The sequence below is a fragment of the Salvelinus fontinalis genome, unplaced genomic scaffold (genome assembly GCF_029448725.1).
Source record: "Salvelinus fontinalis isolate EN_2023a unplaced genomic scaffold, ASM2944872v1 scaffold_0475, whole genome shotgun sequence".
NCBI classification, from domain to species: domain Eukaryota; kingdom Metazoa; phylum Chordata; class Actinopteri; order Salmoniformes; family Salmonidae; genus Salvelinus; species Salvelinus fontinalis.
Window position 1 is genome coordinate 107,501 of NW_026600684.1, and position 17,375 is coordinate 124,875.

A 17,375-nucleotide genomic window follows, 5' to 3' on the forward strand; every position below is an offset into this window, starting at 1 on the left:
CCACACACACACCTGCTGAGGTCAAGGAATGGGTCGACCACACACACACCTGCTAAGCTCAAGGAACGGGTCGACCACACACACACCTGCTGAGCTCAAGGAACGGGTCGACCACACACACACCTGCTGAGCTCAAGGAACGGGTCGACCACACACACACCTGCTGAGCTCAAGGAACGGGTCGACCACACACACACCTGCTGAGCTCAAGGAACGAGTCGACCACACACACACCTGCTGAGCTCAAGGAACGGGTCGACCACACACACACGGGCACACACCCACGGGCACACACACACGGGCACACACCCACGGGCACACACACACACTATAATTATCAAGACAGATAACAATCACAATATAGACCCACATATCCCAGACTGTCTGGCGCTACGTGTGTGTGTGTGTGTGTGTGTGTGTGTGTGTGTGTGTGTGTGTGTGTGTGTGTGTGTGTGTGTGTGTGTGTGTGTGTGTGTGTGTGTGTGTGTGTGTGTGTGTATGATTGTATAAACTGACTCAAGGACAGTTCCGTTGTCATAAAGACTGGCTCGGTAACCGTGGCGACTTCGGGATACGTGACGTGACCCATGGATTGCGATTGCCGTGAGAGATGATGCTGAACAATCTATGATGTCATTGTCTCCTCCTTACGATCAAAAGCCTTGACTAGTGTCCAGTATGACTATTGAGATACACCCTTTATATCTGTGGGTTCTAGACTAGGGTCCAGTCATATTAATGAGATACACCCTTTATATCTGTGGGTTCTAGACTAGGGTCCAGTCATATTAATGAGATACACCCTTTATATCTGTGGGTCCTAGACTAGTGTCCAGTATGACTATTGAGATACACCCTTTATATCTGTGGGTACTAGACTAGGGTCCAGTCAGACTATTGAAATACACCCTTTATATCTGTGGGTCCTAGACTAGTGTCCAGTCAAGACTATTGAAATCCACCCTTTATCTCTGTGGGTCCTAGACTAGGGTCCAGTAAGACTATTGAGATACACCCTTTATATCTGTGGGTCCTAGACTAGTGTCCAGCCAGACTATTGAAATACACCCTTTATATCTGTGGATCCTAGACTAGGGTCCAGTCAAGACTATTGAAATACACCCTTTATCTCTGTGGGTCCTAGACTAGTAAAACTATTGACAAAACAATGTTTAGCTAGCCAGGAAAGGGCTATTCTTAGCCCTTTCCATATTAATATATTTACCCTTAGAAATAAGGTTAATGAATTCAATAACTTGCTAATATCGGATAACATTCATATACTGGCCATCTGAAACTGACTTAGATAATTATGTTGATGATACAGCAGTAGCAACACAGGGATACAAAGTAACATCTACAGAGAAGACAGGAATGCCTGTGGCGGAGGTGTAGTTGTTAATATTCAGAGAGACAACAGCTACTACTTCCTGTTAAGCTTAAAGAGCGTCTCATGTCCAAATACTGTTGAAGAAATACGGCTACAGGTTCACCTGTCTCGACTAAACTCTTCTTTTGGGGTGCTGCTATAGGCCAAGTGTCAACAGTCAGTGTGTGGATAATATGTGTGCAATGCTTGATATAGTGTGTGTGATGTTAACAGAGAGGTCTATTTTCTGGGTGACCTGAACAGTGACTGGTTAGCAGCTAGCTGTTCTCTCTAGAGGAATCTTCTAACTGTGACTAATGCCTGTAATGTAACCCAGATTATCACTCAGCCAACTAGAGTGTGTACCAATAGTGTTGGATCTGTGACATCCACTTGTATTGGTCATATAGTCACTAATGCTGAAGAGCTTTTCTCCAAACTAATCTAAGTTCCCATTGGCTGTAGTGACCATAACATTTAGTCAATAACAAGTAAAGGTTGGGCCTAAAGTAAATCCATCAGAGATCATATGATGTGTTTTCTCAGGACTCTGTTGTTGAACATGGAAACATGTACATGTTGGTCTGATGTGTTTGAGGAAGTGAATCCAGATGCAACACTGGAAATATTTGTAAAATTATTAATGCCAATTGTTAATACCTTAACTGTTAGAACCCTGTTGGAACCCTGTTGGAACCCTGTGAGAACTGTTAGCACCCTGTCAGAACCCTGTCAGAACCCTGTTAGAACCCTGTTAGAACTGTTAGAACCCTGTTTACACCCTGTGAGAACTGTTAAAACCCTGTTATAACCCTGCTAGAACTGTTAGAACCCTGTTAGAACCCTGTTAGAACCCTGATAGAACTGTTAGAACCATGTTAGAAAACTGTTAGCTTGATGAGGAATTGAAACATTTTATGGTTCAAAGACATGATGCCTTGTCCTTAACCTGTCTAGCCCCGGGGTTCCGCTAGCGGAACTCCTCCCACATTCCACTGAAAAGGCAGAGCGCGAAATTCAAAAGATATTTTTGAGAAATATTTAACTTTCACACATTAACAAGTCCAATACAGCAAATGAAAGATAAACATCTTGTGAATCCAGTCAACATGTCCGATTTTTTAAATGTTTTACAGCGAAAACACCACGTATATTTATGTTAGCTCACCACCAAATACAAAAAAGCACAGACATTTTTCACAGCACAGGTAGCATGCACAAAACCAACCAAACTAACCAAGAACCAACCAAACTAAACAAGAAACAACTTCATCAGATGACAGTCTTATAACGTGTTACACAATAAATCTGTTTTGTTCAAAAAATGTGCATATTTGAGCTATAAATCAGTTTTACATTGCAGCTACCATCACAGCTACCATCACAAATAGCACCAAAGCAGCCAGAGTAATTATAGAGACCAACGTGAAATACCTAAATACTCATCATAAAACATTTCTGAAAAATGCATGGTGTACAGCAAATGAAAGACAAGCATCTTGTGAATCCAGCCAATATTTCCGATTTTTTAAGTGTTTTACAGCGAAAACACAATATAGCATTATATTAGCTTACTACAATAGCCTACCACACAACCGCATTCATTCATTCATTCAAGGCACGTTAGCAATAGCGATAGGCACGTTAGCGATAGCGAATAAACCAGCAAAAGATATCAATTTTTTCACTAACCTTCTCAAAATTCATCAGATGACAGTCCTATAACATCATATTACACAATACATATATGGTTTGTTCAAAAATGTGCATATTTAGAGCTGATATCCGTGGTTATACATTCTGAAAACTTAGCATCTTTTTCCCAGAATGTCCGGATATTTTTCTGACACTCACCTATTCTGACCAAATAACTATTCATAAACGTTACTAAAAAATACATGTTGTATAGGAAATGATAGATACACTAGTTCTTAATGCAATCGCCGTGTTAGAATTCTAAAAATAACTTCATTACGACATGCAGCTTACGTTATGGCGAGAGAGCGCCCAAAATCTGGGCGCAAACTAATAGTACACATGTTCGACAGATATATGAAATAACATCATAAATGGGTCCTACTTTTGTTGAGCTCCCATCAGAATGTTGTACAAGGGGTCCTTTGTCGGGAACAATCGTTGTTTGGTTTTAGAATGGCATTTTTCCCTCTCGAATGAGCAAGCAAAACTAGCCAAGTGGCGCTAAGCTCTTCTTCGTCACCAAACGCAAAGAACGCAACACGTCTAAACTCCCGAAAAAATGTCAATAATCTAATAAAACTATATTGAAAAAACTAACTTTACGATGATATCTTCACATTTATCAAATAAAATCAAAGCCGGAGATATAAGACGTCTATAACGATTGCTTTTCAGAAGCCAATACTGGTGACCTTTATGCGCTTCCTGAACAAACTAATTCTGGGGTCATGTCATTCCAAGCTGTCTCTTTTGACCATAGAAAGAGATTGAGACCCCATTTCACCTCTCACAGCCTATTGACATCTAGTGGAAGGTGTATGAAGTGCATGTATAGTCATAAATCTCAAGCAAAATGATAGGGAGGGCCTGGAACAGAGCCTCGATTTGAGATTTTTCACTTTCTGACAGGAAGTTTGCTGCAAAATTAGTTCTGTTTTACTCAGATATAATTCATAAGGTTTTAGAAACTTGAGAGTGTTTTCTATCCAATAGTAATAATAATATGCATATTGTACAAGCAAGAATAGAGTACGAGGCCGTTTAAATAGGGCACGATTTTTCCCCAAAGTGTAAAAAGCACCCTCTATCCTCAACAGGTTTTAACAAAGCAGCACGCCTTGCCCTTAACAAAGCAGCATGCCTTGCCCTTAACAAAGCAGCACGCCTTGCCCTTAACAAAGCAGCACGCATCTAGTCATGATAAATATTACTGTGGAGAAAATTCCAAATTGTCAGCATAATCAAATCACATTCAGCTCACACACCCATACATACCCCACAAGATATGCCACCAGGGTTCTCTTCAGACACCCATACATACCCCACAAGACATGCCACCAGGAATCTCTTCAGACACCCATACATACCACACAAGAAAAGCCACCAGGGGTCTCTTCAGACACCCATACATACCCCACAAGACATGCCACCAGGGGTCTCTTCAGACACCGATACATATCCCACAATACATGCCACCAGGGGTCTCTTCACACACCCATACATACCCCACAAGACATGCCACCAGGGGTCTCTTCACACACCCATACATAACCCACAAGACATGCCACCAGGGGTCTCTTCAGACACCCATACATACCCCACAAGACATGCCACCAGGGGTCTCTTCAGACACCCATACATAGCCCACAAGACATGCCACCAGGGGTCTCTTCACACACCTATACATACCCCACAAGAAATGCCATCAGGGGTCTCTTCCCAAGTCCAAAACGGGGATGGCGAGGGGACACACACACAGACACACACATCATTTTTTGTTGTTGTTGTGTTGTATATCGTTGTATTTTAATTTTGTGGGACTGTCCTTGTCTATCAGCGTATCAGTGTTTTGTCACTCGTCATGTTTTTTGGATCCCATGAAGAGTAGCTGATGCTTCTGCAGAAGCTAATGGGGGTCCAAATTAACAAATAGATACATCCTTTGTCTGTGTGTCCTAGACCAGGGACCAGTAAGATTATTGAGATACAACCTTTGTCTTGTGTGTCCTAGGCGAGTGTCTAGTCAAGAGTATTGAGATACACCCTTTGTCTTGTGTGTCCTAGGCGAGTGTCTAGTCAAGAGTATTGAGATATACCCTTTGTCTTGTGTGTCCTAGGCGAGTGTCTAGTCAAGAGTATTGAGATACACCCTTTGTCTGTGTGTCCTGGTCTAGGGGTCCTTTGTTGCAGCTGCCATGGCGGATTTAAGCGTCCGCACGGGCCTGACTGAAACAGGCTTACCTCCTCTCACACAAAGAGCCATTTAAATGCTGAAAGGACGAGTGAAATCTTCATTATATACCTCCCGGAGAAAGAGAGAGGAACCTCGGGGCTCAGAGGACATATGGCCTGCGTCCCAAATGGCACACTATTCCCAATACACTGAGTGGACAAAACATTAGGAACACCTGCTCTTTCCATGACATAGACTGACCAGGTGAAAGCTATGATCCCTTATTGATGTCACCTGTTAAATCCACTTCAATCAGTGTAGATGAAGGGGAGGAGACGGGTTAAAGAAGGATTTTTTAAGACGAGACCTGGATTGTGTACGTGTGCCATTGAATGGGAAGGACAAAAGATTTAAGTGCCTTTGAACGGGGTACCGGTTTGAGTGTGTCAAGAACTGCCACGCTGCTGGGTTATTCACGCTCAAGAATGTATCAAGAATGGTCCTCCACCCGAAGGACATCCAGCCAACTTGATGCAACTATAGGAAGCACTGGAGTCAACATGGGCCCGCATCGCTGTGGAAATGCTTTCGACACCTTGTAGAGTCCATGCTCAGACGACTTGAGGCTGTTCTGGGGGCAAAGGGGGCTGTGCAAAATATTAGGAAGTTGTGCAAAATATTAGGAAGTTGTTCCTAATGTTTTGTACACTCAGTGTGTAGCGCACGATTTTTGACCAGAGCCAATAGGGTAGTAGTGCACTACGTAGGGAATAAGGCACAATTTGGGATGCAGCCATGGAGGACGGCTGTTTGGAGAGGGTTGGTCCGTAGCTAAACAGCCATGGAGGACGGCTGTTTGGAGAGGGTTGGTCCGTAGCTAAACAGCCATGGAGGACGGCTGTTTGGAGAGGGTTGGTCCGTAGCTAAACAGCCATGGAGGACGGCTGTTTAGAGAGGGTTGGTCCGTAGCTAAACAGCCATGGAGGACGGCTGTTTGGAGAGGGTTGGTCCGTAGCTAAACAGCCATGGAGGACGGCTGTTTGGAGAGGGTTGGTCCGTAGCTAAACAGCCACGGAGGACGGCTGTTTGGAGAGGGTTGGGTCGTAGCTAAACAGCCATGGAGGAAGGCTGTTTGGAAAGGGTTGGTCCGTAGCTAAACAGCTATGGAGGACGGCTGTTTGGAGAGGGTTGGGTCATAGTTAAACAGCCATGGAGGACGGCTGTTTGGAGAGGGTTGGTTAGTAGCTAAACAGCCATGGAGGACGGCTGTTTGGAGAGGGTTGGGTCGCAGCTAAACAGCCATGGAGGACGGCTGTTTGGAGAGGGTTGGGTCATAGCTAAACAGCCATGGAGGACGACTGTTTGGAGAGGGTTGGGTCGTAGCTAAACAGCCATGGAGGACGGCTGTTTGGAGAGGGTTGGGTCGCAGCTAAACAGCCATGGAGGACGGCTGTTTGGAGAGGGTTGGGTCATAGCTAAACAGCCATGGAGGACGGCTGTTTGGAGAGGGTTGGTCCGTAGCTAAACAGCCATGGACGGCTGTTTGGAGAGGGTTGGGTCGTAGCTAAACAGCCATGGAGGACGGCTGTTTGGAGAGGGTTGGGTCATAGCTAAACAGCCATGGAGGACAGCTGTTTGGAGAGGGTTGGTCCGTAGCTAAACAGCCATGGAGGACGGCTGTTTGGAGAGGGTTGGGTCATAGCTAAACAGCCATGGAGGACAGCTGTTTGGAGAGGGTTGGTTCATAGCTAAACAGCCATGGAGGACGGCTGTTTGGAGAGGGTTGGGTCGTAGCTAAACAGCCATGGAGGACGGCTGTTTGGAGAGGGTTTGGTCGTAGCTAAACAGCCATGGAGGACCGCTATTTGGAGAGGGTTGGTTCGTAGCTAAACAGCCATGGAGGACGGCTGTTTGGAGAGGGTTGGTTCGTAGCTAAACAGCCATGGAGGACGGCTATTTGGAGAGGGTTGGGTCGTAGCTAAACAGCCATGGAGGACAGCTGTTTGGAGAGGGTTGGGTCATAGCTAAACAGCCATGGAGGACAGCTGTTTGGAGAGGGTTGGGTCGTAGCTAAACAGCCATGGAGGACGGCTGTTTGGAGAGGGTTGGGTCGTAGCTAAACAGCCATGGAGGACGGCTGTTTGGAGAGGGTTGGGTCGTAGCTAAACAGCCATCGAGGACGACTGTTTGGAGAGGGTTGGGTCGTAGCTAAACAGCCATGGAGGACGACTGTTTGGAGAGGGTTGGTTCGTAGCTAAACAGCCGTTGAGGATGGCTGTTTGGACAGGGTTGGTTAGTAGCTAAACAGCCGTTGAGGATGGCTGTTTGGAGAGGGTTGGTTAGTAGCTAAACAGCCATGGAGGACGGCTGTTTGGAGAGAGTTGGGTCGTAGCTAAACAGCCATGGAGGACGGTTGTTTGGAGAGGGTTGGTTCGTAGCTAAACAGCCGTTGAGGATGGCTGTTTGGAGAGGGTTGGTTAGTAGCTAAACAGCCATGGAGGACGGCTGTTTGGAGAGAGTTGGGTCGTAGCTAAACAGCCATGGAGGACGGTTGTTTGGAGAGGGTTGGTCCGTAGCTAAACAGCCATGGAGGACGGCTGTTTGGAGAGGGTTGGTCCGTAGCTAAACAGCCATGGAGGACGGCTGTTTGGAGAGGGTTGGTCCGTAGCTAAACAGCCATGGAGGACGGCTGTTTGGAGAGAGTTGGGTCGTAGCTAAACAGCCATGGAGGACGGCTGTTTGGAGAGGGTTGGTCCGTAGCTAAACAGCCATGGAGGACGGCTGTTTGGAGAGGGTTGGTTCGTAGATAAACAGCCATGGAGGACGGCTGTTTGGAGAGGGTTGGTTCGTAGCTAAACAGCCCACAATATGTGTTAAGAGTCACGAATCATCAAACTAAGGAAACGAGCACGACTTGTTGGTTTATTGTCTTGAGATAGTAGAATAGTAGCTATCATCCGTATTCCGTGGGTTTTATAGCAGCTATCATCCGTATTCCGTGGGTTCTATAGCACACAGACAACAGCTAATGATAGAAAGGCTGAGATCTGTCTCTCTCTTCTCAGAGCTCCACACAGGCTCATTACCGAGTAATAACCAGAAAAAGAAAAAAAACGGAAAGAAAAAAAGCCTAGTCACCACAAGGTCTGAGCGGTGTATAAACCCATTCATTCATCCCCTGTTCTTTTTCAGCCCGGCTTGGGCCCTTAAAGAGGACTGTCAGCATGTCTGCCATGGCTTCCTACTGATGTGTATTGAGACAGTGTGAATATAGAGAGACCAAAATGGCCTCCTCCTCCTCCTCCTGCAAGGCTGGATTAGCTACACTGGATTAAAAGATTTACCTCCTGCTGCTTATTCAAATATTGTTTCACGTATTGTCATCAACAGTCATAGAGACTCTACCTACTGCCCAGTAGAGAAAACAAGAACCCAACATTAAACCTTGTTTAGACATGGGAAAGATTTCCCCTCTATAACAGTCTACAAAGGAGTTGTATTTGATTGGGGAATGAGAATGTGGAATCGGAACGTTGTGGGTTAGTAAAACAATGGTGGAGAGTTCTGAGGCATTCCGCAGCCAACGAAGAGCGGATGGGGTGGAAGGAGATGGAGGCTAGAGATGAATGGACCGAAGGATGGGATGAAAGGGGGTGGAGGGTAGAAATGGAGCAGGATGGAGCAGGAGGGAGCAGGACGGAGCAGGATGGAGCAGGACGGAGCAGGACGGAGCAGGACGGAGCAGGACGGAGCAGGACGGAGCAGGACGGAGCAGGATGGGGAGATAAAACCCCAGCAAGGAGAAGATGTAAATAAATGCGTCAGGGAAAGCGTGTGGTGATCTTTGCTACGAGGTCTTTTTCCTGGAGACTCTCCCAGCAGTCAAACCAATTGATGTGGTTCCTTTGATGTCGATAAAGGGCTTCTGCAGGGACATAAGGACCAGGATGAAAGGAGCGAAAGAAAGAGAAGAAAAAAATAACTGTTATTAGATTAGAAGACGAGCACGACAACAAACGGGTCGGACGATCTCCCCGCGCCGCCGCCGCGGGGAGATGTTACGGCACAACGGGCTTTGTTGTTTGGAGGATCCGTTGGCGTACGGGAGGTGGGAGGGCGGTGGCAGTAATACGGTAAATGGTGATTCTTACCGTGGCGATGATGTGGCGGGGGTCGGTGGTGGTCGTGTCGGGGTGTCAGGCCGGTCGTCGTCCCGTTGTAGCGGACACGGTTCTGGTACTCCGCAGGACGATCTGCTAATCTGGACTCCCGTTGGCGTCCCGCAGTGGAATCTGTCGCCATCTTTGTGTCGTTGTCTTGGTTATCAGCCCTTCTCTTTCTCTCTCCTCCTCTCTTTCTCATCCCACCCCTCCCTCCCTCCCTCTCTTGTTTCCGTGTTGTGATGTCATCACGCTGCAGCGATATGGAGGAGCAACGAAGGCCTTCTCCATTCTGCAGGGGGGCCCCGCCACCAACACACACACCAGACAGACCCTCAGTAGAAAGGACGTCAGACTGACAGAAGACCCCCTGCTGGGCTTGCCCTGTGTTTGATGTTGTATTTAACAGCTTCATTCATATCTCTCTCTCTCTCTTACTCACTCTCGCCCCCTCTCTCTTTCACCCCCCCTCCTCTCTCCTCTCTCTCTCTCTCTCTCTCTCTCTCTCTCGCCCCCTCTCTCTTTCACCCCCCCTCCTCTCTCCTCTCTCTCTTACTCTCTCTCTCGCCCCCTCTCTCTTTCATCCCCCCTCCTCTCTCCTCTCTCTCGCCCCCCTCTCTTTCACCCCCCCTCCTCTCTCTCTCTCTCTCTCCTCTCTCTCTCTCTCTCTCTCTCTCTCTTTCTCTCTCGCCCCCTCTCTCTTTCACCCCCCCTCTCTCCTCTCTTTCACCCCCCTCTCCTTTCTCCTCTCTCTCTCTCTCTCTCTCTCTCGCCCCCTCTCTCTTTCACCCCTACTCCCTCTCTCCTCTCTCTCTCTCTATGTTCAATACCTTCTCAAATCCTGTTAATGCTGCATGGTGCAGTGTGTATTCGTGTGTGTGTGTGTGTGTGTGTGTGTGTGTGTGTGTGTGTGTGTGTGTGTGTGTGTGTGTGTGTGTGTGTGTGTGTGTGTGTGTGTGTGTGTGTGTGTGTGTGTGTGTGTGTGTGTGTGTGTGTTGGAGAGCCCTTCTGTCTAGATCATCAACCAGCTGCTTCTCTTTGAAGTCTTCATATATAATCACTATTCATGTTCCTCCTTTCAACATTTGTTTCTCCCTTTTGAGTTGTGTTGACATGCTATCTGTGTGTGTGTGGTGTATATGTGTGTGTGTGTGTGTGTGTGGTGTGTGGTGTGTGGTGTGTGTGTGTGTGGTGTGTGTGTGTGTGTGTGTGTGTGTGTGTGTGTGTGTGTGTGTGTGTGTGTGTGTGTGTGTGGTGTGTGTGGTGTGTGTGGTGTGTGGTGTGTGTGTGTGTGTGTGTGTGTGTGTGTGTGTGTGTGTGTGTGTGTTTAATCTATATAGTTTGATAAATCTCAATACTCTCAATACTTCATACTCTGAAGCAGACATGGGGCATATCTCAATACTCTGAAGCAGACATGATAGGGGCATATCTCAATACTCTGAATCAGACATGATGGGACATATCTCAATACTCTGATTCAGACATGTGGCATATCTCAATACTCTGAATCAGACATGATGGGGCATATCTCAATACTCTGAAGCAGACATGGGGCATATCTCAATACTCTGAATCAGACATGATGGGGCATATCTCAATACTCTGAAACAGACATGGGGCATATCTCAATACTCTGAATCAGACATGATGGGGCATATCTCAATACTCTGAATCAAACATGATGGGGCATATCTCAATACTCTGAAACAGTCATGATGGGGCATATCTCAATACTCTGAATCAGACATGGGGCATATCTCAATACTCTGAATCAGACATGGGACATATCTCAATACTCTGAATCAGACATGATGGGGCATATCTCAATACTCTGAAACAGACATGGGGCATATCTCAATACTCTGAATCAGACATGATGGGGCATATCTCAATACTCTTAATCAGACATGGGGCATATCTCAATACTCTGAATCAGACATGATGGGGCATATCTCAATACTCTGAATCAGACATGATGGGACATAACTCAATACTCTGAATCAGACATGATGGGGCATATCTCAATACTCTGAATCAGACATGATGGGGCATATCTCAATACTCTGAATCAGACATGATGGGGCACATCTCAATACTCTGAAGCAGACATGGGGCTTATCTCAATACTCTGAAGCAGACATGATGGGACATATCTCAATACTCTGAAGCAGCTTCCTCCCCTCCTCTACTTCTTCCTGTCTCTTTCTTTCTCTCTCCACAGTTCACACCACAACAGACTAGCCCTCCTCAATCTCCCGTCCCGTCCTCTCGCCCTCTCCTCTCCTCTCCTCTCCCCTCTCCCCTCCTCTCCTCTCCTCATCCCCTCCTTTCCTCTCCCCTCATCCCCTCCTCTCCTTTGCCCTCATCCCCTCCCCCTCCTCAGACATTACCATTTTAATGTGTCTGCTATTTTGGAGCCCACCTGTCCTCCAGGGTCCAGTTAGTCATGTGACCTCTGTAGTGGTATGGTAATCAGCCATGTAGAACCACCGACAGCAGAACAACAAAGAACTGGAACACTGTTGTCAAGGTCATATAGTCCAGACCAGAGTCTCTCTCTCTCTCTCTCTCTCCATCTGTCTCCTCCTTTCCACCTCTTCTCTCACTTTGTCTCTTTAATTCATACTGCTCTCTCTCTCTCTCTCTCTCTCTCCATCTGTCTCCTCCTTTCCGCCTCTTCTCTCACTTTGTCTCTTTAATTCATACTGCTCTCTCTCTCTCTCTCTCTCTCTCCATCTGTCTCCTCCTTTCCTCCTCTTCTCTCACTTTGTCTCTTTAATTCATACTGCTCTCTCTCTCTCTCTCTCTCTTTCTCCATCTGTCTCCTCCTTTCCTCCTCTTCTCTCACTTTGTCTCTTTAATTCATACTGCTCTGTCACGTTCGTCGTAATGTGGAAGAGAGGAGGACCAAGGCGCAGCGTGAAGTGAATACATTCTTCTATTTAATTAAAAAGAACCACTAACCAAACTAAATACAAAACGATCATGACGCTATAGATCAATAAGTGCAGACACAAGCAACTAACATAGACAATCACCCACAAAACCCAACAGAAAACAGGCTACCTAATTATGGTTCCCGATCAGGGACAACGATTGACAGCTACCTCTGATTGAGAACCGTATCAGGCCAAACACAGGAAACCAACACAGAAATAGAAAACATAGATTACCCACCCAACTCACGCCCTGACCACACTAGGGTGCTGGTCTGACCCTGGTCTGACAATACAAAAGAACTACGGTGAGAACGTGACATTCTCTCTCTCTCTCTCTCTCTCTCTCTCTCTCTCTCTCTGTCTCTCTCTCTCTCTCTCTCTCTCTCTCTCTCTCTCTCTCTCTCTCTCTCTCTCTCTCTCTCTCTCTCTCTCTCTCTCTCTCTCCTCTCTCTCCTCTCTCTCTCTCTCTCTCTCTCTCCTCTCTCTCTCTCCTCTCCTCTCTCCTCCTCTCTCTCTCTCTCTCTCTCTCTCAACAGTAATAAATACTGAGTAACATTGACTGATTACCCTGAGTCAGGTGTTAAAACTCATTTCTCATCACTAATTAACAGATCATTATAAAAACACATCTTCCCATTTCCATTCCCTTCCTGGTTCATAATCTCCTCCAATCACATCTCAAACTACTCCACATCTAGGGCCCAAATGGCACCCTATTCCCTATGGACCTTGGTCTGAAGTAGTGCACCCTATTCCCTATGGGCCCTGGTCTGAAGTAGTGCACCCTATTCCCTATGGGCCCTGGTCAGAAGTAGTGCACCCTATTCCCTATGGACCTTGGTCAGAAGTAGTGCACCCTATTCCATATGGACCCTGGTCTGAAGTAGTGCACCCTATTCCATATGGGCCCTGGTCAGAAGTAGTGCACCCTATTCCCTATGGACCCTGGTCTGAAGTAGTGCACCCTATTCCCTATGGGCCCTGGTCTGAAGTAGTGCACCCTATTCCCTATGGACCCTGGTCTGAAGTAGTGCACCCTATTCCATATGGACCCTGGTCTGAAGTAGTGCACCCTATTCCCTATGGGCCCTGGTCTGAAGTAGTGCACCCTATTCCCTATATACCCTGGTCTGAAGTAGTGCACCCTATTCCCTATGGGCCCTGGTCAGAAGTAGTGCACCCTATTCCCTATGGGCCCTGGTCTGAAGTAGTGCACTACGTAGGGGGGATTGGGTTCCATCAGTCTGATGCCTTCCATTCCCACAGAATGGGGTCTGAGGCGACCAATGGGAGCTCAGAGTCAACACGGGCCACTTGAGACAGCTCTACCTGTTGTGTTTCCGTGGTTACAGCTAATAGCAGTCAGCTGACAGGCTGCTGAGTGATGATAAGAGTTTGTCATTATAAGACTCATTCACACAGCGGACAACTACACACCGTACACACACACACACACACGCTCGCACACACACACACACGCTCGCACACACACACACACGCTCGCACACACACAGAGGAAAGGGGGAGAGTCATTATGGGGTAATCTCACCAGTAAATGGATGTAACTATATCTCCCAACAAGGTGTGAATAACAAGTGGGACTTTATATTACCTGTGTTGAGTGATACAGAGAGGAGTTCAGGAAGTGTGTGTGTGTGTGTGTGTGTGTGTGTGTGTGTGTGTGTGTGTGTGTGTGTGTGTGTGTGTGTGTGTGTGTGTGTGTGTGTGTGTGTTTGTGTGTGTGTGTCGTGACTGTGGGAAGGGGAAAGTGTGTGTGGCATGAGAATCACAAAACCACTCAGCACACTACAGTCTAGAGAATCACACCCTGAAATATCACTTCTTCAGTCTTCCTGTTCAACTCTGACCTCTGCAGCAGCAGTCTAACTGACGTCCTGTTCAACTCTGACCTCTGTAGCAGCAGTCTGACGTCCTGTTCAACTCTGACCTCTGTAGCAGCAGTCTGACGTCCTGTTCAACTCTGACCTCTGTAGCAGCAGTCTAACTGACGTCCTGTTCAACTCTGACCTCTGTAGCAGCAGTCTAACTGACGTCCTGTTCAACTCTGACCTCTGTAGCAGCAGTCTAACTGACGTCCTGTTCAACCCTGACCTCTGTAGCAGCAGTCTAACTGACGTCCTGTTCAACTCTGACCTCTGTAGCAGCAGTCTAACTGACGTCCTGTTCAACTCTGACCTCTGTAGCAGCAGTCTAACTGACATCCTGTTCAACTCTGACCTCTGTAGCAGCAGTCTAACTGACGTCCTGTTCAACTCTGACCTCTGGAGCAGCAGTCTAACTGACGTCCTGTTCAACTCTGACCTCTGTAGCAGCAGTCTAACTGACGTCCTGTTCAACTCTGACCTCTGTAGCAGCAGTCTAACTGACGTCCTGTTCAACTCTGACCTCTGTAGCAGCAGTCTAACTGACGTCCTGTTCAACTCTGACCTCTGTAGCAGCAGTCTAACTGACGTTCTGTTCAACTCTGACCTCTGTAACAGCAGTGTGACGTCCTGTTCAACTCTGACCTCTGTATTAGCAGTCTAACTGACGTCCTGTTCAACTCTGACCTCTGCAGCAGCAGTCTAACTGACGTCCTGTTCAACTCTGACCTCTGTAGCAGCAGTCTAACTGACGTCCTGTTCAACTCTGACCTCTGCAGCAGCAGTCTGACGTCCTGTTCAACTCTGACCTCTGCAGCAGCAGTCTAACTGACGTCCTGTTCAACTCTGACCTCTGTAGCAGCAGTCTAACTGACGTCCTGTTCAACTCTGACCTCTGTAGCAGCAGTGTGACGTCCTGTTCAACTCTGACCTCTGTAGCAGCAGTCTAACTGACGTCCTGTTCAACTCTGACCTCTGTAGCAGCAGTCTGACGTCCTGTTCAACTCTGACCTCTGCAGCAGCAGTCTAACTGACATCCTGTTCAACTCTGACCTCTGCAGCAGCAGTCTGACGTCCTGTTCAACTCTGACCTCTGTAGCAGCAGTCTAACTGACGTCCTGTTCAACTCTGACCTCTGTAGCAGCAGTCTAACTGACGTCCTGTTCAACTCTGACCTCTGCAGCAGCAGTCTAACGTCCTTTAAATGCTGAATTGAATGGCAGAACTCAATAATTAGCGAGCTAACTCTTCAGCAGAGAGCAGTGTGATGCCTACATGCATAGTACGTGTGTGTGTGTGTGTCAGGACCAGATGTCTGGAAGGAGGCCCAGGAGACAGATAAGTTGGCGTCTGACGGTGAAGGTCAGATATGGCTTGCTTCCCAAATGGCAACACTATACCCTCTGTAGTGCACTATTATTGAGCAGGGCCCCGAGGGCTCTATATAGGGAATAAGGTCCCATTGGTAACACAGCCATAGGGCTACGAGCAGGGCCCAGAGGGCTCTATATAGGGAATAAGGTCCCATTTAGAACACAGCCACAGGGCTACGAGCAGGGCCCAGAGGGCTCTATATAGGGAATAAGGTCCCATTTGGAACACAGCCATAGGGCTACGAGCAGGGCCCAGAGGGCTCTATATAGGGAATAAGGTCCTATTTGGAACACAGCCACAGTGCTACGCTAGTGAATGATAATCCCTATGTCCTGAGGGACAACGTGCACATGAGTGTGTGTGTGTGTGTAGGAGTGTGTGTACTGTATGTTCCATTGTTTCCGGGGCCTCTGACCTTTCCACTCAAACGAGAGGGGTTTTGGACAATCCTGAGTGACGGCTGTGTGAGTCTCAGTGTGTCTGAGTGGCAGGGGGCTCAGGTCCCACAGAGAAACACAGAGCAATTAGACAGGACCTGAGGGCCAATTAAAACAACAGAGACAGGAAGAGGGTGTGTGTGAGACTCCTGTGAGGTTTCTTAAGAGACGACCAAGTACAAACTGAATTCATGGATAATATTGTAGGCTTTAACCGCTTCAAAGCGTGACAATGTTTATCCCCTATAGCCTAATGGAGGCATCATTTTATTATGTTACCTAATTACCATATTATTCTAACAATATGAACTGGGTAATTCATTCCCATCAGGTGTAGGTCAGGATAGACTAACAGGCAGACCGTATTCCGATGACTCATATTCTGTAAATTGGTCATTATGACGTTAGATATCTAATGGGGGGATAATTTTAATGGCCGTTGTATTTCTAGGCTTTAAAACGCGCTCCAATCATCCTCTACTGGGGCGCTGTTGAGATTCTCACCATGTCCAGTAAAATGTCAAACCGGGGCGCTTGAGACGAGCCGGTAGCAGCTAATTTTCCAACGAGGAGGAACGGAACGCACCGGCTGTCGGGACTAACGATCGGCGGGGTCGCTAGGAACACTCCCTGCCCAGGTAATTAGCTTTAATAAGGGAGAGTGAAAACTGCCACTTTGGGGAGATGTGTGTGTGTGAGAGAGAAAGAGGGAGAGGTCAATATGGCATACAAATGAGAGAGAGGGGGGAGAGAGAGAGAGGGAGGGAGAGAGAGGGGGGAGGGAGGCAGAGAGAGAGAAAGAGAGAGAGGCATAGAGAGAGAGAGAAAGAGAGGGGGGAGAGAGAGGTGCTCTAAATTAGCTCTACAAATGAGTCAGCTCCTCCTAAATGGAAGACAGAATTCAATATGAAAATATTCTGTTCTATTCTAATGGAAGCCTCCGTCTCCACATTGACAACCTGTCTCTCCTATCTGTTTGTCTGTCAATATCACTGGAAGTCTATGAGCCAATTAGTACAACCCATCCCCCCTGTCTCTGTCTGTCTGTCTTACAGTCATCTCACTCTGCCTACAGATCCATAATGGAAGTCAATGAGTTGTTGCTCAAACTACACTCAAGTGGCACCCTATTCCCTATCATATCCACCCTGGTCCAAAGTAGGGCACTATATAGGGAATAGGGCTCTGGTCCAAAGTAGGGCACTATATAGGGAATAGGGCTCTGGTCCAAATTAGGGCACTATATAGGGAATAGGGCCCTGGTCTACAGTAGTGTACTATATAGGGAATAGGGCTCTGGTCTACAGTAGTGTACTATATAGGGAATAGGGCTCTGGTC

At 47.1% G+C, this 17,375-nt stretch overlaps 1 protein-coding gene across 11 annotated transcripts in view; it reads right to left on the reverse strand.

Annotated features, from left to right (window-relative positions):
* Positions 1-9,609, reverse strand: part of LOC129846200 (axin-1-like) — a 70,592-nt gene extending 60,983 nt beyond the window's left edge. For 9 of the 11 annotated variants that reach the window (XR_008758220.1, XR_008758223.1, XR_008758221.1 and 6 more), the window contains exon 1: positions 9,392-9,607. The gene's annotated coding sequence lies outside the window, so the exon portion shown is untranslated. Of the gene's footprint in view, positions 1-9,391 lie in introns of all 11 variants that reach the window. The other 2 variants (XM_055914190.1, XM_055914191.1) reach the window with 2 other exon arrangements.
* Between the last annotated feature and the right edge of the window lie 7,766 nt (positions 9,610-17,375).